Source organism: Dreissena polymorpha, chromosome 5, assembly GCF_020536995.1.
Source record: "Dreissena polymorpha isolate Duluth1 chromosome 5, UMN_Dpol_1.0, whole genome shotgun sequence".
NCBI lineage: Eukaryota > Metazoa > Mollusca > Bivalvia > Myida > Dreissenidae > Dreissena > Dreissena polymorpha.
Genome location: NC_068359.1, coordinates 97,004,832 through 97,012,980, shown reverse-complemented (window position 1 = coordinate 97,012,980; position 8,149 = coordinate 97,004,832).

Genomic DNA, 8,149 nt, shown 5'->3' with positions numbered 1-8,149 from the left:
GAAATGGATCACACAAGTACATGTAGGCAAGTAAAAAATGCGTTTCACAAGTACGTATTACACGGCAAGAACGACACGCAAGTAAAAAAATCACACAAATATGCTTGCGTTGGTACGTCCGTGCGTGTGTCATTCCGGCAAACTTTGTCTGGAGCATACCTCAAAAAGTATCAGAGATACAAACTTGGAACTTTACAGTTATACAGATTTCATTGAGGATTGCAGTGCACAAGAACCATAACTCTTGCCATCGTATTTTTTTTAACATCAGTCAATAATTGTAAAATATATCATTATTTAGTTATCATTTGTATACCGTTATTTGGTTATGTATATACCATTACTGGGCTATCATTATATATTTATATTGGGTCATCATTTTATATATCATTAATGGGTAATGTATATACCATTATTGGGCCACAACTATACTATTATTGGGCCATCGTTTCATATACCATTATTTGGTAATATATATACTAGATAGATAGATAGATGATAAATCGATAGATAGATAGATAGATAGATAGATAGATAGATAGATAGATAGATAGATAGATAGATAGATAGATAGATAGATAGATAGATAAATAGATAGATAGATAGATAGGTAGGTAGGTAGGAAGATAGATAGATAGATAGATAGATAGATAGATAGATAGATAGATAGATAGATAGATAGATAGATAGATAGATAGATAGATAGATAGATAGATAGATAGATAGATAGATAGATAGATAGATAGATAGATAGATAGATAGATAGATAGATAGATAGATAGATAGATAGATAGATAGATAGATAGATAGATAGATAGATTAGATAGACAAACACATTACAAACAAGCTGAATAGATGAACATGTTATAAAGTAAATATTGAATTGAGCAATATTTACATGGTAATAATACATATTTAGTGAAATAAGACAATTTGAGAAATGCATTACTTCTAAATGTTTAAAGTTTAATAGTAAAACTCGTGTTCTAGATCCTTAAGTAATGCAATGCATATGTAGATACCTCAGTGTTAAAAGTTTTAATCTCATTTGCACAAACGGGTGCCTGAAGATAATCGACAATTTATGAACGAAGTTAAGAACCTTAGAACAAAATCAACATTCTATCTGATTCTCCGAGATCAAATGCTGGGAAGCCCCTAAACATTTTAATAATTTGTTGTTCAGGGCTAAATGCGCATTTAAAATTAAAATTAGCCAAACCGAGTAACTCTATGAGGAAATTCCAGAGAATGAAGCAAGTGTTCTCAACTGCAAGACAAAGAAATAGTATGAACTGCTATTTCTTCAGTGAATAGTTTTCAGTTTTGACAAAGAACATTGAATTTTTTTGAGAATAATCTACATAAAACTAGTACAGAAGAGAAGCATTCGGGTAATCAATCCCTGTATAGTTTTGATATATACCGCAAGTGGCATGGAATCCGCATTTAGAAACCGACATCGCTTGATTGAGGATTCGTTAGTTAAACTCGCTCTCAATTCATACTTATTATAGACCTTGTTTATAAGCTTTTTCAAAAGATTCATACTAATAACTTCTGCATTATGTAAGTAATTCGCTAGGACATGTGTTAATGCATATTTTCCAAGCATTCTGTATATGTCGGAAATGGAACCAGTTACGTTGTGTGGTACGGACATATATGTCACCAGACGTTGGTTAAAGATGATTCGTAAACGTTTGGCGCTAAACTTGAGCGTGTACATTGAGACAAAGATTGCATGTGCTTAATGCACTGCCGGTGAGCTATTTCAAGGGATACAGTTTGTGAGGCAGTAACGGTGTTCCACAATTCGCAACCGTATAAATCTTTTGGTGGAACAATTGATTCATAAATTTTCGTCGTTGTTAACGGATGTATGCATCCGCGGTGGAGGCCAGATTCTACTAAGCTGAAGGAAGTTTTGTGCATATTTGAACAAGCTAAATTGGTGGCTTCATTAAGGTCGCCTTATTTGTCGCTCAGAACACCTAGGTGAACATGAGTAGTCGCTTCGCCTACTACTTCCTGTCCGAAGTGCCATATGCGCGATAGTGATTTGTAGTTGATCGGAGTTTCATAGAAGACAACGACTTTGCATTTAGATGCTTTGTACAGGTACAAAGAAACAACACTGCATTAGTTCATTGAGACCGTGTTTTGTCAACGACCTGAGAACCATATCATCAGCTGAAGCGGGGCATGAAAAGCTAGTGTTATTAATATTAAGACCAGACTCCACACTGTCGAGGCTTTCCAAAAGATTATTTATAACTAGACTATACATAAAAGATCTGCTGACTTTGCCTTGTCTTTCGCCTTGTAATATATGAAACCATTGAGACGTTATTCCGTGCGTTTTAACACTACTGTGTGCGTTTTCGAGTAATTTTAGGTCGATGCCGGTTTTGTAAAGTTTCAAAAGTAGGAAACTATGGGGTACATAGCCAAATGCCATATTTACGTTTGGATAGCAACTGCATAGATACGATTTATTATCACGTGCGTAGTTGATACATTCATTTGCCATAAACGCCATCATAAGACAACCTACATTTTTATTGAAGCCGCATTGTAACGGACTGAACGATTCACATTTACTTTGTTCTGTTGAATCAAGTAGCACTTTTTTGTAGAGTTTGAAAACGGTCGAGCATAATGTATGTAACTACTAGGGTCTTTCTTGTTTTTTATCGCAACCTTTGTACATAACTGCTATAATGCCTTTTTAAGATCATCTAGACAATATTCGTGTATTGCCATTGCGTTGAAGTGTTGTTATGACCTTTAACAATAAGTGCCGCCGTATATAATGATATGGTTTGTGTATAAATAAAATAAAGTGAGTTTATAAAACTAAATACGTTAATAGTACCATACATCATTAATTTCTATAACCTCAAATCAGAAGCGTGTTTTCCTTCAAGTTTACACCTTAAAACTAAAACAAGTACACCATGTAATCAAAGTTATAATATATACTGTTTGGACGTTGATTTTGAAAATTTAATTAAAGTTCCATTGAACTTCCCCCTTTCCCAAGTTGGAAATACATTATTTTATAATGCACTCCACTTTTAAGAAAAGCTATTGACTTATTTTGGCAATAAATTTTACTGTTTATTAGAAGCAAAGAAAAAGTCTTCAAATGTCATATTTCTATGGAATTATATTTAAATATTACATGTTTTGCGTTCATTTTCTTCACACAGCATTTAACCGTTGGATATTATAACACTACCATTAACGCTTAAAGACAATTCGTTAAATTGTATATGTTCAAAATCAGATCACAGTCGGTGTAAAGTTGTGAGACATCGGGAGATTTATAAAGAGGTTAAACTCAATATAACAAAATATAGATGCATACAAAGGTATATGCTGTTTACCCGGCTCATATAACATAATACTAGACCCAAAAGTAAAGCCTGTTGTTCAGCCTGTGCCTTAAGTACCAATTTCCATGAAACAAAAAGTCAAAGATAAGATTCAGAGAATGGAGTCTCTAGGCGTTATAATACGACACATTAAACCAATTGAATGCGTGAAAGTGTTCGTAACAGTGAAATAAATCCCTGGTGATGTAAGAATATGCATCGACCAGCGACTTCTTAATGAAGCAATATTACGATCATATTATCCGATGAAAACAGTGCAGGATATAGTTTCAGAGATGCCCAACGCACTCTAGATGTGGGAATCTCCGTTTGGAATTAAGACCATTCAGGAAATGTATCAGCGTGTCATGACAGTGATGATACAGGATCTAGAAGGAACGCAGGTGATAGTACTTGACATCATATTCTTTGGAAAAAAACATCCAAGAACATGAACAAAAGACTAAAGCGAGTATAAAACAAAATGCAGCAAAACAACTTAAAACTGATTTTAAGAAAATGCAAGTTCCGGAATAAAGAAGTCCATTACGTGGGTCATAAAATCAGCCAAAAGGGACTTGAGACAGACCATGAAAAGGTCAGAACTGATCAATACATGGTTAGACCTCAAAATAAGAAAAAGGACCCGCATGTCTAATATTCATCACATACCTGCGGAAATGTTTGCCAAATATGTCAGAGATAAGTGCGCAAAATCGAAAATTGTTGGAAAAGGACATGTAGACTGGCAGTGAGAAACCACATGAAGAAAGCTATAAAAAAATAAGAAAATGACATCGACAACACATGTTTTAGTTTTTTAGAATCCAAGCTAGAGTCTAACGTTGAACGTAGATTCTAGTTCATTTAGACTTGAAGCAGTCTTTCAGCAAAACGAAAAAAATAACTGCATATTCATCCCGCGCATTGAATCCAACACAGTAGAGATCATTTCAAATTGAAAAAGAGACTCATGCAATTGTGTTTGGTTGAAAAAAATAAACCATGAGTTGTATGGAGGCGAGTTTACAGTAGAGGTGGATCGCAAACCTATAAAGAGTATTTTCAAGGTGAAATCAAAATCTGGTAAAACTATGTTTTTGTCAAGAAATAAATTACCAGATACTCAGGACAAAATACCGGAGATTAATATTAATCAAATACAGTTTTGTGCTAATTTACCTATGTCTGAGTTGAAATATAGGGTGTTGAAATAAAGCTTCTGAAAAAGATGAGGACATGCGATGTATCAAACCCTTGATTGAGAAAGGATGACCAGAAAATAAGTACCATACTCCATTAAACGCTTAGACACAACCTCACGAATATGTTGATGGAATTGTAAACAAAGCGTTATAGGTTATAATCCCAAAAACGGCTACAACGTGAAATGTTGCACATTGTGCATCGAACACATCAATGGTTAGTAGCATTACAAAAGAGACCATGCGAGTTAATGTTCTGGTTCGTATTGATGAGAGACGTAGAGGATAAAGTAGAGAAATCTAAAATGTGTGCACTGAACACTAGTAAAATGAATCATAAAGAGCCGTTGTTGCCCAGTGAATGTCTAATAGGCCGTCAATAAAGATCGATGAAGATGTGGTTGAATAACACGGCAGACATTATTCGTTGACTGGACAATTTTTCAAAATGACCAGAAGTTGAAAAGCTCGATCGGTTACGTTCAGGAAATGATATTGCGTATCTGAAAAAAAAGCGATTTGGCTACATTGATGAACGTTTTCCGGATACTTGACCGCAATTCGCTTGTAGTGAATTAAGGAAAATGGCGAAGAGTGACAAACATTCAACATCGTGACCGAGTTGTATTCAAAGAATGGGACAAACTGAAAGATATGTTCAAACAATCAAGCACATGTTTAAAAAAAGTTAAGATCCGAACAAGACATATATTGTGCGATAGACTTTACACTTTGATTTCCAAAGAAAAAGTGAACATGCGTATTAAAGGTTGAAAAACTGAACATTCAATTAGAAAGTTAATTATTCAATTACTATGCAATATATGTTTTAGTAAGAACAGCCTTATGGCTTAGTACTATGCTTTCAAAACCATTGAAAACATTGTATATTTTCTTGAATCTCAGAAAAAGGGGGATGTTACATATGTTATAATACAATGTTTATGTTTACCAGTCTTTAACGTGTTTTACAAAATTTAAGTGCCTTGGATACTCTTTTTAATAAAGATATTAATGGTTCAACATATCTTCGTTAAATACGTTACAGACCATTATAAAAGTCATTTAAGAATTATTTGTTTTGTATAGCACTGTAGTTTGGCAGAACGTTCGTATTTTAAAATGTATCGTAATCATAATCTACATCATTAAAAATAACAACAACTATATTATCATCACCATCGTCATCATCTATGTTTTTTACGCAGCATCATACTATCAAATTTTACGATAACTTGATTATTTTGAACACTACTAGCATTAAACTAAGCTACACTTTATAAACTATACATTCAAGTACTATATCAATAACAACACAAGTAAAATACTAGGACTGTTAATAATCTAACAAAAGTCCTTCTGCTATTAACCTAACAGTATATTGCAAAACTGCTAACAGTTTATTCAGATTAATCTTTACACTAAAACAAACGACCTTCATTTAAAAGAAGCGCCATTTAGTTTAAATATTGTTTGATGTTAAGTTATAAATAATCGACGGTTAACACAATCAGACAAAATGTGTTTTACATCATTAAACACATTAGAATGACATAATATACATATTTAATGATTGTGATGCAATTGTATTACATAAACTGAATGTATTTTCACAAGGAAGCTTCAATAATCACTTTTTTTAAATGCATGGACGAAATGTTCTTATTTTGTTAAATAAAATATTGCAGGAAAGTATTTCATTGATACCAATTAATTATTGATATATTTTTATTTCACACTGTAACACAGTTTGGTTGTTATTTCACATAAGCCAACTGATTTAAAAGGGAAAACAATGTATTGTAATTAGTATTTAAATACAGATATATCTTAAATAATAAATTGAGTTCTTATGTGACACATACACTCAATTCCACTGTTGTACTTACTAAACATGTTCCCAAATATTCAGGTGCGAAAGTATACGTGATATGAGTAGATATGCAGGGCCCTAGCGGAAATACGTTAAAGTTAATTGCGGCGCAAGTGTGAAATAAAAAACATACTTACAGGCTTAACATCTCTGAGTATGTGAACAAATTATTCAAACTATCAAGGTTCACAGTTTCACTTGCTCATAATTAGTTTCACGAATCTTAAGTATAGGATTGTAACCTGTTTTAAAAGGCGGGTTACTTTACCATCCTGTGTAATCCCCATTTGTAAGGGGAAAAATAATATCTTGAAATATGCTATGTCAATAGTTATAAAATATAATTAAAAGACAACTATTGAGCAATAAAATGTATAATATGTATACAACTAAATCAAGATAATTGCTGCATTTGTGCAATAAAATAAAACTTTTTCTCATTAGAATGCGTTTACCCATTACACAAATACATTTTTATTAATATATTTCAAACGAAAATTGACACATGTGTAACAATACTGATTAAATTAACTAACTAATAACTAAAAATAAAAATAATTCTTAACTAAAGTTAACATATATCGAGATTTGTTTCATGCATACAGTGGTTAAATATACCATAGGACAATAATACAATCACAATGCACACATAAATCCGCCGATAAAGGGTACCAATCTAATGGCTAATCGAAAGGCTATTTGTTCACCTACAACGTCCAAAATGAAACAATTCAGATATTTTAACGCAGTGATAATCAGTTATTGATCACAAAAAGCACATATCCAATAATTGTTTCCCATATAGGCATATTTAAATGATAAAAATTACTTAATTTTGCAAAATTTCGGTTTAGCAAAGGTTTCCGTTGATCGGTTTAAAAATGAAATTTTATTTAAAATGATTAAATGACACCTAAACATTTCTTTAAATACTGTATTTTTCATTTGAGAACGATCTGAAGTGATGCATCAAACTGAAGCAACTAGGAAACAATTAGGAAATTATAATTTCACATGCATTTTATGTACAGCGTTTAAATTCTGAAAACAACTTACAATGTCTGAAGGTTCGGCAGTCCTTGAAATGCAGCCGAAGGAAGGGATGATATCAAGTTCCAGCGTAAATTCCTGGAATAAAAACAAAGTTAACTGAAGTGATCAAATAATAATATTCTAATGCGAAACAAATAATCATATATTTCAAATAAGCTAAGAAATGGTTAATGTGCATCTGCTTATGCCTCTAAGCAGGAAAGACTATATTCAAAATTACACGTTCCAACATCAAACAGCACACTTAAACAAATGACACACATAAGACAACGGCACACATCAGAGACAGATCTTCCGTGCAATACACCCCGATAAATCATCCTCATCATTATCATCACCATCATCATCTGAGCAATATACGAAGCACCATCTCATCAAATTTGGCGAGGACATGAATTGTTCGCATACAAATCACATTTAACTAAGCACCAATTTATAAAATTAACTATAAATAGTGTTACTGTATCAACAACAACACAATTGCGTTAAACGCTAATACAACTAAATAGCTGCCCTTATACTACTACTCACCTAACAGTACATATTCAAACCGTTTACAATTAATTCAGATTTAACCTTAAGTTTTGTCTTATTATATTTATTGAAAAGAAGCGCTAATTAGTTTAAATAGTGTTTGA